Consider the following 15,159-nt stretch of genomic DNA (forward strand, 5'->3'; position numbering starts at 1 on the left):
TTGACATAGTTTACCTGGAACTTCCAAAAAGCTTTTGACAAAGTTCCCCACTAAAGGCTCTTGAGTAAACTTTGCTGTCATGGGATAAGGGGATGAGTTTTTGAGAGGATTGGATACTGGTTGAAGGTCAGGAAAAAGAGGGAAGGAATAAATTGACAGTTTTCACAATGGAGGGAAGTAAGAAGTGGGTCCCCCAGGGATCTGTACTGGGACCAATGCTCTTTAACTTGTTCATAAATGATATAGAAGTTGGGGTAAGCAGCAAAGTGGCCAAATTTGCAGATGACACTAAACTATTTATTAAATAGTAAAATTACTATCGTATGTCACCAAGGTTTTTAATTTTCTTGTTCTACTCTTCTGGAAGCATATACCGTATTTTATGGACTATAAGACGCTAAGGACTATAAGATGCACCTTAATTTTAATCCAGTTTTTCAGAGTTTTCGAGCTTTCCTTCTCCTCTCACCTCCATCTCCCCTCCAAGCCCTCCCACCGTGCACCGCTCTGTCCTTTCCCTCCTTCTGCCAGCAGCAGCGAGCCCACGTTGGTGACCCGCCGCGGCTGCTGCTGGTTGTTGTTCATTGCGGCCGCCGGCAGGGCCCGCCCGGGACCTCCTTCTCCACCTCCTCTTGTGCCTCCGGCGGCTCCTGTGACCTGGCGCTTGCCTGCGCGGGCTCGTCTCCGGGTCAGGCCCTGCGTCCCCTTAGAGGGTGGCGGCGCAGCAGCCTCCCTCACTGCAGCAGCATCGGGGCGGCAACCAGAGGGAGCCCGGGGAGGGGGCGGCAGGTGGGCTGACTAGGCCGCTCCCGGCAGGCCCCGGTGAGAGAGGAAGGGAGGTGGTAAGTGAATCCTCCCTGCTTGCCCTTCCTCCTCCTCCCCCCTCTTTCCCGACAAGCCCTAAACTTCCAACATCTCCCCGGCTCCGGCTGCACAATCCAACATGGCAGGGAGTGAGGAGCGGACGAGACCAAGTGGCGCGAGTGGAGAGGGGAGGACGGGGCTAGAGGCGAAGCAGCCGGTACAGGGAGCAGCAGCAGCAACAGCGTCAAGCTTTTCGCAGAAGGGCCCGTCCGCGCCTTCACTTTTCCCTCCGCCCTCCCTCCTTTTCTGGAGTGTAAGATGCACCTGAATTTGGGCAGATATTTTTCAAGGAAAAAAGTGCATCTTATACTCCATAAAATACGATTTATATGGACCAAGAAAAGAAAAGAAGAGAACACATCAGTTCTGTTATATTAGTGATACTTAATGGCCTAGTAAAGACAGAATGCTAAACCATGAGTTAGTGCTATGTGAGTCTCAGAAAGCCATGGGCTTCCCCTTCCCCTTTTGCATGAGAGGAGAGTCCATTTTTGCTTTCACTTTTAAACAAGCCACAGTTCTGCATTACGTATACAACACTGAAAAATGATTTGTTCTAATTTGAATTCAGTAAAGCAAACAAGGATCAAACCATAGTTTGACATCCTAGTTTACAAAGTAGAGTTAGATGAAACCATAGTTCCCTGAGTTCATGTATCACATGGAGCTGTGATTTGTTTTACAGTAAAAACAGAGGCTTTGGTCTCCCCTTGTAGCTCAGGAAATCAAGAGGGGGAAATGTGTGAGCCTGCAATTTTCCAAGGCACATTCACACAGGGCGAGTTTGGTCAAGACGGCTGATGGTGTGCGCGCATGCACAGGGTCATGCCAAGAGCACACACCGGGTCATGCTGAGAGCACACCTCCTGTGATGTCAGCGGAAGACGTCCCAATGCACTCTCAGTGCATCCCTTTATCACAGGAGAGAGGAGTTGTTCATATTAATAATCCCTCTATACATACTCCAAATACCTATTTGAACTGACCATAGAGGTAAACTGGAGGTCCATAAACAGTGGCACAAGTACTATTGGTGGTACTTTGGAGAGTCCCAGGGGCTCGGCAGGGTCTCAGCTATATGCTGGATTGAGCTCCCTGCTCCCGTCCACTGCCCCCATGTCTCCTCCAGAGTTCTCTGCTGCCCCCACATCTCCTTTGAAGTCTTCCTCCGCTTCCACATCTGGTCCCGAGTCCATCTGACAGAGCTTGGCCAATTGCAAATGGTGTCAGTGGTGTGCGCAGCCTGCTTGCTACCAATTGGCAGTCTGGGGGCTGGTTGGCTGAACTGGAGACAGAGCAGCCAGAAGCATACCACGTGTGCTTATGTGCATGTTTGCTGTCACTGCTTTTCTTCAAGGCTCCTTGTCCTCATCAAGGCTCCTTAATCTTTCTTGTTCCTGTGCATCCTCTGCCAGCCTCCTTCATCTTGTTCTCCTCTCCTGCATGTGCATGCGTGTGTTCCTGATTGCTGCAGCCACCACTCATTTTCAAGGTTCCTTGCCTCTTCAAGGCTTTCCTATTCCTCTGTCCTCTCTGTGACCTCCTCTGCCAACTTCCTCTTCTCCTTTCCCTCTGCTTTGGTTGGAAAGTGGTATATAAATATCCATAAAATTACTAGTCTTTGGCTGTGGGTGTGGATGGAAGGTAATCCTAGTTGGGGGAGCCTTTTTATGAGCAAATAAATATATTGATTGTGGCTGTGTTCTGTTATTTGGGTGGAATGAGGGAAGTGGCTTGTCACCCTAACTGTAACATTTAAATTTGTGTGCATACATGTACGCACACTCAAAATCTGCAAGGGGGGTACCTGAGCTGAAGGTCTGCAGCAGAAGTGGTACAATTGTTTTTAAAAGGTTGGGAACCCCTGTGCTAAACCATAGTTTAATGTTACATCTGAACTAGGCCAGTGTGTGGTCTATAAGTATCATTTCTTTTATTAAGATCTTGCCTCAGTAATCATGTTTAATTTACATATTAATTTATATATTAATTTATATACTAAACTGCCCGGAGCCATTTTTGGAAGGGTGGTATAGAAATCAAATAAATAATAATAATAATGATATAATGATATATTATGGATATTTTCGGGACTTTGTTCTAGGCTGCTTCATTATTTTTCATTCTTGTGCTGAAAGTTACAGTGCTTCAAAAATAAACAATGCTACAAGCACAGAAAAAGTATGCCTCACTTTTATACATGCTAGACTGCAATCTGAAACCATTTAATTTTGACCCACTTAACAAGTGATTAGCCAAGCATGGAAATCAAGATATTGACAAATCATTGAAGCCTGCATAGTCTAAAGACCAGGACGCACTGTTTAATCAAAGCATTTCAGAGAAAAGTACAGGAGTGGGTTACTTCCCTGAGTGATGTCTCACCTTGCACCTCTTAAAGCCAAATTAGATAAGATAATGTATGACTGGGGCCTGCCTGTTTATTTTTTAAAATGTAAACAGAAAGCATGTAAGGCCTAGAGCTGGATCAGGTCCACAGTGGAAAGAAGAGGTGGGTTTACTGAGCTCTCTTGGGGTGGGAACCCCAGCCTGGTGACCTGCAAACTCTTTTGGTGGCTCAGAAGGAGGAAACAAGAGTTGGTGGGCTGTGGGCTCTCCTGCCACCTTGGAGGCCTAGCAATTTGTGTCCAGCTGCAATGTACGTTGCTGGCTGAAATGAAGAGGAGGTGGACAGAGGAGGAGGCCAGCAGGTAGTTTTTTTAAAAATTGTGCAGAAGCATTGCTGCCACAAAATAAAAAAGGCCTGTGTGTGGGCGGGTGTGTGTGTGTGCAATGATGGCACAAGGAATAAATTGTTAGAACTGAGAATACTACAAGATGCATGTACAGTAGTCATCATCATAACATGATGAGATGTTAATAGGTCCATCCTGGTCAGTTAGAATTGTTCAATTGTTGAGGACTAGTGCCTCTTTGCAGCTCTTGAGAATAGAGTTGCCACACACCCCAAATTCCGGGGTTCACCCGGATTTTAAGCATCTCACCAGATAGATTTGCCCGGATTTCATCTATCATTAAAAAAAGAAAAAGAATAAAGCTAAGCTCTAGCCCTTGTAGAAGCGGAGTTATGGAGCAAAACGTGCAGTCACTATTCTGTGCAAAAATTATTTTCAAGTCAATTTACATAGTATGCAAATTAGGTGCCCGCATTTGGAAAGCCAGAATATGGCAACCCTACTTGAGAAGCACTTGTGCGACACTGATGCTTCTGACATTGCACCAGTGCTTCATTAGTCAGGATGTCAGCCAGTGTATTGTCATGAGATTTCTGTGTGGTTTTTATTTTTTATGCACCTTATTAATCCACCTTGTATAATGTCTAGAAAAGTGGGCTATACATATATTGAAACAAAAACTAATTTCTGCATCGCTGCAGCATCTTTCTTGATTGACTTTAAGCCAATTGCTCCGCCTGCTAACTGAGCAAAGAGGCATCTTTAAAAAGTGGTGATTCTCTTTATTGAGCAGGGGGAGAGCAACTGGCCCTATCCAGCCCCAGCACAGCATCCTTCCAGTGGATGTTTTATGTTTTCTTTTTAGAAAACATAAACGTTTTTGTGTTTTATGTTTCTTTTTAGATTGTGATTCCTTTGGGGATAGAGATCCATCTTTATTTATTTAAGAGAACATCTTCTTCGTCATGAACCCCGTCGCCCATTGAGATGATCAGGAGAAGTCCGTTTGCAGTTGCCACCAGCTCGTCTGGTGGCTACTCAGGGACAGGCCTTTTCCACTGCTGCCTCGAGGATTTGGTATGCACTCCCTAATAAAATGAGAGCCTCCCCATCTCTGACAGCTTTTTAAAAGTCTTTAAAGACACATCTGTTCACCCAGGCTTTTAATTAATATTGTTTTAATGGTTTTAATGCTGTTTTAAAATTTAAAAATTTTAAATTGTTGCAGTGTCTTAGACTTTTTGTTTTCACTGTTTTACTTTTTCTGTTTTTATTTTGTTGTAAACCACCCAGAGACGTAAGTTTTGGGCAGTATAAGAACATGTTAAATAAATAAATAAAATTCATATTTGTGTATAAAATGCTTTGGGAACTTTTGTTAAAAAGCGGTATATAAATTTCCGCTGCTGTTTATGTTGTTCTCTCTCAGTATGTGATGTTTGTTTCTTAATAAATCTTTATTTGTTTTTTGAACTCAACCGACTGTCTTTAGATAATCTCTTGGGCTAAACTCCCCCCGCCCCCACCAGATCATATTTTAATGTTTTTCCTCGCACCTCTCAACAAATATCCCGCCACACAAACAGATACTATGGAGGGAGGTGGAAGTTAGAGTCTGAGCTGGGACCTGTGGGCTCATCATTCTTGGCACTTTATAAAGACATTTCGAATGCACTACATTTTAGGACTAGGAGCCAAGATCTACCCCAGCTTAGAAAAACGCCTCTCTCACTCACTCACGCACGCACATGAGAAACTCTCCCTCCAGCAGCTTTTCCTAACCCTTCGCCGTCTCCCGCCGTCCGATTGGCCCATTTCTCCACCTCTAACCTCTCACCCGCCTCTCTCCTCCAATCGCACCCGATCTCTCATTGACTGGGCAAACTGCGGAGGCGGGAGGAGCTCGGCGGAGAGGCGAGGGATCTCATAGGAGCGCTTCTCTACGCGCTGTAGCCGGGAGGCGGCCCCGCATTCCCAGAGCCCCCTTACGCTAACAGCGCAGAGTCGGGCCCTATGGGCGAAACCGAGGGTGGAGCTCCCTTTGCGTAGGCGGGGCGGAGGCTTGTCGTAGCCGGCCCCAGGTGAATGGAGGAACCTGACAGTTGAGAGGCGGCGGCCGAGGAGGCGGCGAAATGGCGGCGGTCAGCAATGGCGGCACAATGAGGCGACGCCTGTAGTTGGGGCAGCTCCAGGCTGGTCCCGCCTGGCAGGTAGGAGGCGCCTTGGCCGTCCCCGCTTTCCTGCTCCCGTCTACGTCGCTGCCTGGAAAGCCGGAGCTCCTCTGCGGGGGCTGCTGCTCCTCCCTTGTAGCCTGCCGGAGGGCCCAGCACCTGCCGCCGGTGCCTCCCGGCTCCTTTCCCTCGCGGGAGCCGGGAGCCGCCGCCCTGGTGTGGGGGGCGCTGATCCGGAGGGAGCCCCTTTGTCTCTCCTCCTCCTCCGCCCCCCCCCCTCCGCCGGACTCCTCGCTCTTTTCCTGCCCGGGCAGCGCTGGCGGAGCCTCCCCTCCTCCCCCGGCTACCCGCCTCCTGTGCCGGGAGCCGAATCGGCCTCTTCTCCCTGAGCCCCCTCCGCACTTCTTAGTGCAGCATCCCCCAGTTTCTCCCCCTCCCCGCCGCTTTTAAAACAAATCCAATTTACTTCTTGTAAACGTTGCAGTCGATGGAAGTCGCTGTTCCCGCGGGCGGGCGGGAGGAATCGCAGCCTTTTCTCTCTAAGAGCACTTCTGGCTCTCGACCCCGGCGTTTATTAACCGCAAAATACTAGGGTGTGTGTGTTTTAACCCCGGCGCAAAGCTGCCATGCTCTGTGCGGTTACTTGGAAATAACTCTCGTTGGGGCTCGGCGAGGCTGGCTTCCGAGGGACACGCGGAGAAGGGGTCGGGCTGCAGCAGGACACGTTGCCCTCCTGGAGGGGAAGAGGAGTAGTTGGCATGCAGGTGCGATTTCGGCGGGATCTCTCCTGGGGCCGCCACGCTTTTGCAAAGAGAGCAGTCAGACGTGCCTGTCTTCCCCGCCCCCTCCCCCGTGTGGGCCTGAGTTGGGCGGTAGCAGCAACATGGAGAAAAGAGGTTGCCGCTTTGGGCTGCTTTCCCTCCCCCTCCCCCTTTTCCTCCGCCGCCCATTGTCCTTAAGGCTGCAGGACGCAATTTCCCGAGAAATAAGGAGCCTCGACACAATTGTCCTAGGCTTACAGACGTCTGAAATGAAGCGACGCCCATCGATCCGTGTCCGCGAGGCAGGAATAAATAAGGGACGTCTGGCAACCTTGGTTTGTCCTGCGCCTGCCGCCCCCCGTCAGTTTCTTCTTTCTGTCTCGGGGTATTGTTGAGATTATTGGAGGATTATGTCTCTTCTCATCCCCTCCCTTCTCTCCTCTAAGCGAACCCCTTTCTCTTGGAAGAGGCACATCTTCCCCTGCCTTAATCTCTCTCAATTTGAGGAAAAGGAAATCCCTTCCTCTCTCAACCCAACCTCTTCTTAAGGTGGTGGTCACCCTCGTGGCTGCATGAGAATGTTGGAAATGTGACCCTGAATTTGGACGCAGAAACAAATCGATACACACTTTCTGTTGTGGATTTTAAAAGTAATGACCAGCAAGTCTGTTTTGTTTGTTTCTTGAAATACCGCACTGGTATTTTCTTCATGCTGAAGAAAAAATTCAGATGGGGATAGTGCTCAGTAAGTCTAAGCCTTTGGAGGAAGTCCTTTGGGAGACAGAGAGAGGGGATAAGGTAGTGTAATTTCTAAAAAAGCATTCAAGCTTTAAGGAAGACCAAATGACATGCTGGTTTGACTTATTTTTAAAGAATGCTCTTCATATTGTCCCATTGTTATGGTTTAGCCTTTTGAAACAGTTATAGTTATAGATGAGACATATTTGTTGAGATCTCTTGCCTTTTGAGTGTTGTGGAGACACTGCAGGGTTGGGGGAAACCCAAGTGATGCGGAGTTAGCAATCCATATTCTGGCCCATCTTAGGTCAGTTTGGATTCCAGTAGTGGGGGAAAGCCAGCTCCTCTGATATTCGTATTAGGCTGCACGTTTAATTATCTCCTATAGAGATAATGGAACAGAGACACATTTATTTAGCAGTACTTCATAAGATTCTCAGTTTTTTCAGAGAATGAAAAAACAATTGGGAGGGGCAAACACTATATAAGCAGTAGCCTGATTCATTGTTAACTGCATAATACACATCCCCTGCAATAGACTGCCTCCTTCAGAAGGAAAAGCTAAACTAGGAAATTTTTTTCCTATCCCTTTACCCTTAACTAGAACAGCCAGTGCTACTGCTCCTAGGGAGGAAAGGCCCTGTTAACCAGAGCTGCCTGCTGCCGTAGGTACTTTGCCTCTCCACCCCTTTTCTCATAAGAGCATCACTGTTCTCATTACTGTTGCTGCTGTCCTGTATCTTTTCCTGTGAAGAGAAACAAACAGCTTGGCATGGATGATCTTGAAAGGACCACTGATGGAAAAAGGGTTAAACAACTTCTTTCCTCCCCTCCCATCTATCTGCTATTTTTGATTTAGAAAAAAATGTTGGGGAAAAGTTACATGGCACTCTCTGTAATGTGTAGTTTGGCTTTCAGAGATCAGTTCACACTTTATCTTGACTAATTTGTGGTGGTTCATAGAGGTTATGAGCTTTTAATTTCTTTGAAAGCAAACTGCCAGGAATCCTATTTTCTTTGTTGTAATGCTCTGGAAGTAGAACTGGCAGCTCCATGACAGCCACTGTGCCTGAAGTGTGAGCTGCTAAGAAGTAGCTGAAACAGGCAGTGCTAGGAATTAGTGGAGAGGGATTTGAAAAAACCTTGGTGTTCAAGATTTTGCTGGCATCCAATAATCTGAAATATTTTCCCTATGTGATTGTATCTGCATCAAGCCTTTTAGCGCACAGTAAACACATATTAAATGGAAGCAGATTTTTCAACTATTCAGACTCTAAAAGCATAAAACATCAGTTATGACACCACTTTGATGTTAGTGCCAAATTAATAATTGCTGAGTTGATATGACAACTAGAAGCAATTGGTTGTCTTGAGTACTTCCCTCATTTAGATAAGGATGGGAGGGGAAACAAGTCAAGCATTTGGGTTTGGTTTTCATTTTCAAGTCTAGATCTCATCTTTTTTTCTGAGCTTGCAATAAAAAAAAAATACAATGGCTGCACAATGTTATCTTAAAATGCTAAAATATTAGGAACCAGCAAAATTCCAGTGGCATTATAATTCTATCCTCTGCTTCACTGAGGTGGGAATTCATTATTGGCTCTTCTATCAAAGGTACAGTATTCCTTCCTAGTGGTTACAGGCTTCTCCAAGCTTCAGTTTTCAGATAACCAATGTCTATCTTGAACAGCAAGATTCATACTTTAGAGATGCACAAAAGCCTTTGTCCTGTCTGATAGACTGATTTGTGGGTTGAGCTATTGGATCTGTGAAGGGAACTGTGTGCAACACCTGCTTATGCATCTTATTTTCCTATTCAGTTACGGATATGTGGAAGCCTCCTATGTACGTATGGGCCCTAATTAGATTGGGATGTTTTAAAAAACCAAAACAAAACACCGCTACCACCTCACCTCTTTGGAATCCTGATTTTCTTGCTATTTCTTTGGTTTTGTGCAACCATACTTTCCTTGCTGGCATCTTTTCACTTAGCCAAGTTCTTCCCCATACGATTATCCTTCTTACATGAAACTGCTAATTGTCAGAAGGTTTGGGCTGGATTGTCATGAATATGTAGACAATAATATGTACCCAGCTCTCCTTTTTAGTCAATGCCAGGGAAGCCATAGAAGTTCCAAACCAATGTCTGGAGACATTGAGGCCTGGATGTGAACAAACTGAAATCAAATCCAGACAAGACAGAGTGCTTCTGGACATCAGGAGTTACTTGCTCTGGATAGTTTTATACTCACCCACAAAGGATCTAAATCTTGGTGATTTTCAGTCTGCTTCTGGATGGTGTATATATGGAACCTTCCTTGAGAAGTCTCCAGAAACTCCAGCTAGTCCAGAATACAGCAGCTAGATCAGAAATGCACAACATTGGCCCTGCTGAAGATACTGTACTACAACTTCCATTATACTGATTATTGACCACTGTGGCTAAGGATTATGGGAATTGTAATCCAAAAACATATGGAGGGCTGAAGTTCTGCAGCTCTGAGCTAGATTACCATGTCCCCTTATAGCAGGGCTGTTCAACTTTGGCCCTCCTGCAGATGTTGGCCTACAACTCCCTTAATCCCTGGGAGCCACTGTGGCTGGGGATTATGGGAGTTATAGTTCAAAAACAGCTGGGGGGCCAAGGCTGAGCAGGCCTGCATTATAGGAATCGTATTACTTCCTTACTTCATCAACTTTACTGGCTCCTGATATGTTTCCTGGCACTGTTCAAGATGCTCGTCATAAAGCCCTCAAAGTTTTAGGACCAGGGTATGAAACACAGACTCACAGACTCTTGCCTCCTTCCATTTGAGTCTGCCCGAACACTGAGCTGTTCAGGAGAATCTGTTCTCCGGGTCCCACCTCCAGTGGAGATGCATTTGGCAGTGCTCTGGGACAAGGCCTTCTCAGTGGAAGTTCCCCTTTTAGACGCCCGGCAGGCTCCCTCTATGGCCTATTTCTGTCATCTAGTCAAGACTTTTCTTTTTAATATACTGTACTTATCTGTATCGAAGATGACTCTGAGTTTAAGATGACCCTCTTAAAACAGGCCTGCACCACGCAAATGACCTGGCGGGCCGAAACCAACTGTGACTTGGTTCATGGGGGCCAAGGTCAATTCTTAGGGTGCTGATTATTAGAGTAACACTTAATATCAATCAATCAATCAACCAAATTAAAGTGAAATGAATTAAATCAATATTTAACTTTTAATGTTCTGGCAGGCCAAGATTGATTAAATTAATATGAAATAAGTTGAATTAAAATTCATTCTAATAATATAAATATTATACAATCTGTACAAAATACATAATAAAATGCATTGTTCTTCCTTTCCACCTCTGCCAAATCATCACACATAACATGGAACACTTTTAAGGAAAAAAATATGAGAAGCTGTTCTCATAATTTTGGAAAAGAAGGGGAAAGAAAGATGGAAAGGATGCAGCATGAGGCTTGGCTTGAGAGAGAGGAGAGAGAGAATGGAGCAGTCTTGTTGGGGGGGGAGGGAGAGAGAATGGAGCAGTCTTGGTGGGGGGGAGAGAGAATGGAGCAGTCTCGGTGGGGGGGAGAGAGAATGGAGCAGTCTCGGTGGGGGGGAGAGAGAATGGAGCAGTCTCGGTGGGGGGGAGAGAGAATGGAGCAGTCTCGGTGGGGGGGGAGAGAATGGAGCAGTCTCGGTGGGGGGGGAGAGAATGGAGCAGTCTCGGTGGGGGGGGGAGAGAATGGAGCAGTCTCGGTGGGGGGGAGAGAGAATGGAGCAGTCTTGGTGGGAGAGGCGGGGAGAGAGAGAGAGAATGGAGCAGTCTTGGTGGGGGAGAGAGAGAGAATGGAGCAGTCTTGATGAGAGAGAGTCCGTTCCCCATTGTTCCGGCGGTCCCCGTTCTCCTGCCACTAACAGATTTCCCTCCCCATCGCTTTCTCTCCCCGCTGGGCTCCCTCCGTCCCTGGCATTTTTGCCCGCCCCTGTCACTGGGCTCCCTCGTGGGGCCACTGTCCGCCGCCGCCTCCTACCTCATCCCCGCCATCCCCCCACAATTCCAGTCACCGCACAACTGAGGAGATGCCCCCGGGCCTATTTCCGCTTCCTGCCCCTGCTGCTTAACCCCCCCCCAAAATTCCAGCTGCTGTGTGGCTGAGGTGGTGGCTGCGGGGGTGTGGGTGTCCTTCCCTCCCCTCCCCCACGGCGGAGGCGCCCGGCGACAGAATTCAGAGCGACGCTCAGGCCTGCCATTTGGTCCGGCGTCGCTTTCCAACTGCGAGGCACGCCTGTGCAGTTAAGAGACTTAAATGTGCAGGTGCGCCTCGCAGTTGGGAAGCAACGCCGGGCCAAATGGCAGGCCCGAGTGTCGCTCTGATTTCTGCTGCTGTGCGTCGCTGCTGCCGTGGGGGAAGGTAAGGAAGAACACCCACACTCCCGCAGCCATCTCCTCGGCCATGCAGTGGCTGGAATGGGGGGGGGGGTTAAGCAGCAGGGGGAGGAAGGAGAAATAGCCCTGGGGGCTAGGAAAAAAGGCCTCGTGGGCCGCATGTTGTGCAGGCCTGTCTTAAAAAGTAGAGGTTAAATATAGGTTATACCTGCATTTACTCAATAAAACAGGACTCTGCATTTAAGATGATCTCCTGATTTCTAATATCAAAAAAATAGGAAAAAACCTAGTCTTGGATTCAAGTAAATATTGTAGCTCTTTTGCATGGCACTGAATTTTATTGCTTACTGCTGCTATTGGGCCTTCTATGCATGCAAAAATAAAAATAAAAAAATAAAAAATATTACCATATCACAGAACCTTAGATTATGTTCAGGCAGTAAGGGAATAAGCAAGGGTTAATCTTGTAGAGGCGAAGGTTAGGATGTGGGCAAGATGAACAGTGAAGGCTCTGCATTGGGGACCTACTGTGTCTGTACTTTATTTTTGTTCCCTGAAAGTATCATTGACTACACCTGCAGCAAGTATGAGCTAATAGTTCTGATGGAAGAGAAGGTAAGACGACTGAGGAGCAAGCTTCTAAACTTGGTCACATTAGAGAGCATAAGGAGTTCTTGGACAGGATTTTAGGAACACTGCAGCAAGGACAAAAGTAGGAGGAGACTGAAGAAGAAAGATGAAATCTATGTAGGGAGGAAACTGCGTGGAAGTTGACTGACAGGAGCAGTGGAATCAGAAGGCATTCTGAACCACTGGAATGACGACTGCTTTCAGTATCCAAGAGAAGTGGTCCTTGGTGTCACGATGGACATTTACAGCAGGCTTCTTTAAATAAGATGAATACTCTCAATTCTAAGGACATAAGTAGGGATGTGCACAAACCTGAGGTCATGCACATCCCTACTGTTTTGGTAGGTCCGAACTGTTTCAGCACTGCTTCGAGGTGAGTGGGATCTTTAAAAAAGAGAGCAGGTCCTTACCTGCTCACTACCGCATGCAGCTTCCTGCTGCGGCGGTACTCATCTCAAGAACCAGTGTGTGGCGCTGGCACGCACATGGTATCTGCACATGTGCAGGTGCCATTTGTGTGGTCAGCAGCACTTGCCTCTCCCTTCCCCACGGTTCTGAACCAGTGCACGCACCTCGGTTCATGCACATCCCTAGACGTTAGTGACTTGGCCACCTACAGGAAAAGGAGAAGGAATGGTTAGTGACTCGCTATTGAGAGAGACTAAGGTGCCAATCAGACTTGTTTGCTATTGCAAGTGTGCTGTCTCCCTGGCACAAGTTATTGTCAGATCTTTTTACCTTGCTTTGCCAACCCTCAGGAAGTAGTAGTCAAAGCAATGTAGGAAAACATGGTGGTGATCTGCATCTCTAGTAGTGTAAAAAGGCTACTTTCTCCAGAAAAACTGAAATGATCTTTGCTGATTCTCCTGTGCCTGCACTAACATAGGACAGGGATCTGATACCTCCTGATAGAAAACTGTTCTACGTAAGAACCATGAAGTTTTGCTTCAGGATATTAGAGCATTGGCAGCTATTCTATCTGTATTTGGCAGAGCATCTGTATTGTGAATAAAGGAGCTATTGACAAAAGTCACTCTAGGCATCCGGCAACTTTATGCTCTTCTATACTACTGTGCTTATGACTGTTATTTCCCTGAGTTATCTTCAGTTCTCATCAAGGGTATGTCAAGGTTTGCACAAGTGAAGTCTGGATGAATCCTGACTTAAAAACTGGAACTTAGACCTGAGATCTAAATCCTATCTGACCTCTATGTATGCACCTAACAGAGCAAACTTGTTTTGGTCAAAAACAAATGACAAAACCACCTAAAAGGAGGACCAACAGCTACAAATAATCCTTTCATGATAGACTCCATAGGTTCCTGCTTCAATAGGCAAAGGTGAAGAACTTCAGGTATGCAGGAGTTGAGGGCATTCCCTCTCTTCTGCTGTTACTCCCCTGCAGTTGGTACTCAGAGGCATCCTGCCTTTGAGGCTGGAGGTGGCCCATAGCCCTCCGACTAGTAGCTGTTGATAGACCTCTCCTCCATGAAGTTATCCAAAACCCTCTTAAAGCCATCCAGATTGTTGGCTGCACCACATCTACATGTCTTGATTTAGTCTTTGAGCACTGGAGTTAAAGTCATGTGCAGCATGATGGTATGATGGTTTTGCTGTCAACCAGAACAAGAACGTGCTGACTCCAACTTAGGTACTACCTCAACTTGGAGTAGTTCTGGACAGGTATGAGGGCGCAAGGTATATATTAAGACAAGATCAATAGACTGCATGAGATGTGAGCAGTAAACATATTTAGTATCTGATAAAGTTGACTGACTTGTGAGGATTATTTACTAATTCTTTTTATTCTTAGTAGCATACATCACAATTTAAAATAATACATCATTATAGAACAATACATATACTCCTGGCTACAACCACTACTTGACAATCCAGAAGCAAAGCTGGATCTTGGAGTACCAACAAGCTATGAACCTGATTAATCAGGGGAGTGCAACTCCATCTGGAATATCCCACACACTTAAACCCAGACTGGCTTTCTGACTGATCAACACAACTTCTGTCTTGTCTGGGTTAAGTTTCAGTTTATTCACATCCAGTTTATCACTGTGCTCAGGCACAGAACCATCATAACCTTCCAGGGTTCAGCTGCAAAGGAGAGTGAGTGAGGTTGATCTCATCAGCATACTGATGGCATCCATCCTCCAACAGTAGTTCCCCAGCATCACCTTCTGAAACCTGCTTTCTCAGCAAAATCTGAGCTATTGAAAAACAGTGCTCCATTTTAGGAAGGTGGCCCAAAAAGTGGATGCATTTCCCCTGTCCAGCTCCCAGTATAGGTCATATACCAGGACACCCAAGGAAATTTCAGTCCCTAAACCAGCCTGGATATAGTTTCATCTAAGAAAGCCTGGAACTGGAATGCTGCTACCCTCTCCAGCACTTGCCCAAGAAATAGCTAACTTGGGTCTGCCTGATTGTTACCTAGGATGGTGGTATCCAGTGTGGGTATCCTTCAGCAGAGGTCTTATGTCCAGGTTCAAGAAATGTTGGTTCTGTTCACCAGCCAGACAAAAATCGTGCTCTTCAGGTAGTTCCTGAAACTATGTTGGTACACTACTCACCAGAATTTTTTTCACTCATCAGATATCATTTTTCACTCATCACAGACAAGTAGACTAGTGGATTTTCCGAGTCCTGCTTATGACTATTTCCTTGAATATAGGGGGCACTTCACCCTCTCTTAGAAACCACCTAATGGAGCAGCGGGGAAATGAGTTTACTAGCAAGCCAGAGGTTCCTGGTTCAAATCCCCACTGGTTTCCCCCCAAGACTGGGGAACACCTATATCTGGCAGCAGTGATATAGGAAGATGCTGAAAGGCATCATCTCGTACTGTTCGGGAGATGGCAATAGTAAACCCCTCCTGTATTCTACCAAAGACAACCACAGGGCTCTGTGGTCG

General features: G+C 46.5%; 1 protein-coding gene across 5 annotated transcripts in view; it reads left to right on the forward strand.

Moving 5' to 3' along the window:
- The first annotated feature begins 5,458 nt into the window (after window positions 1-5,458).
- DICER1 (dicer 1, ribonuclease III) overlaps window positions 5,459-15,159 on the forward strand; it is a 77,761-nt gene continuing 68,060 nt past the window's right edge. For all 5 annotated transcript variants that reach the window (XM_053263765.1, XM_053263789.1, XM_053263756.1 and 2 more), the window contains exon 1: window positions 5,459-5,770. The gene's annotated coding sequence lies outside the window, so the exon portion shown is untranslated. The remainder of the gene's footprint in view (window positions 5,771-15,159) is intronic.

The sequence above is a fragment of the Hemicordylus capensis genome, chromosome 1 (genome assembly GCF_027244095.1).
Source record: "Hemicordylus capensis ecotype Gifberg chromosome 1, rHemCap1.1.pri, whole genome shotgun sequence".
In the NCBI taxonomy this organism is placed as follows: domain Eukaryota; kingdom Metazoa; phylum Chordata; class Lepidosauria; order Squamata; family Cordylidae; genus Hemicordylus; species Hemicordylus capensis.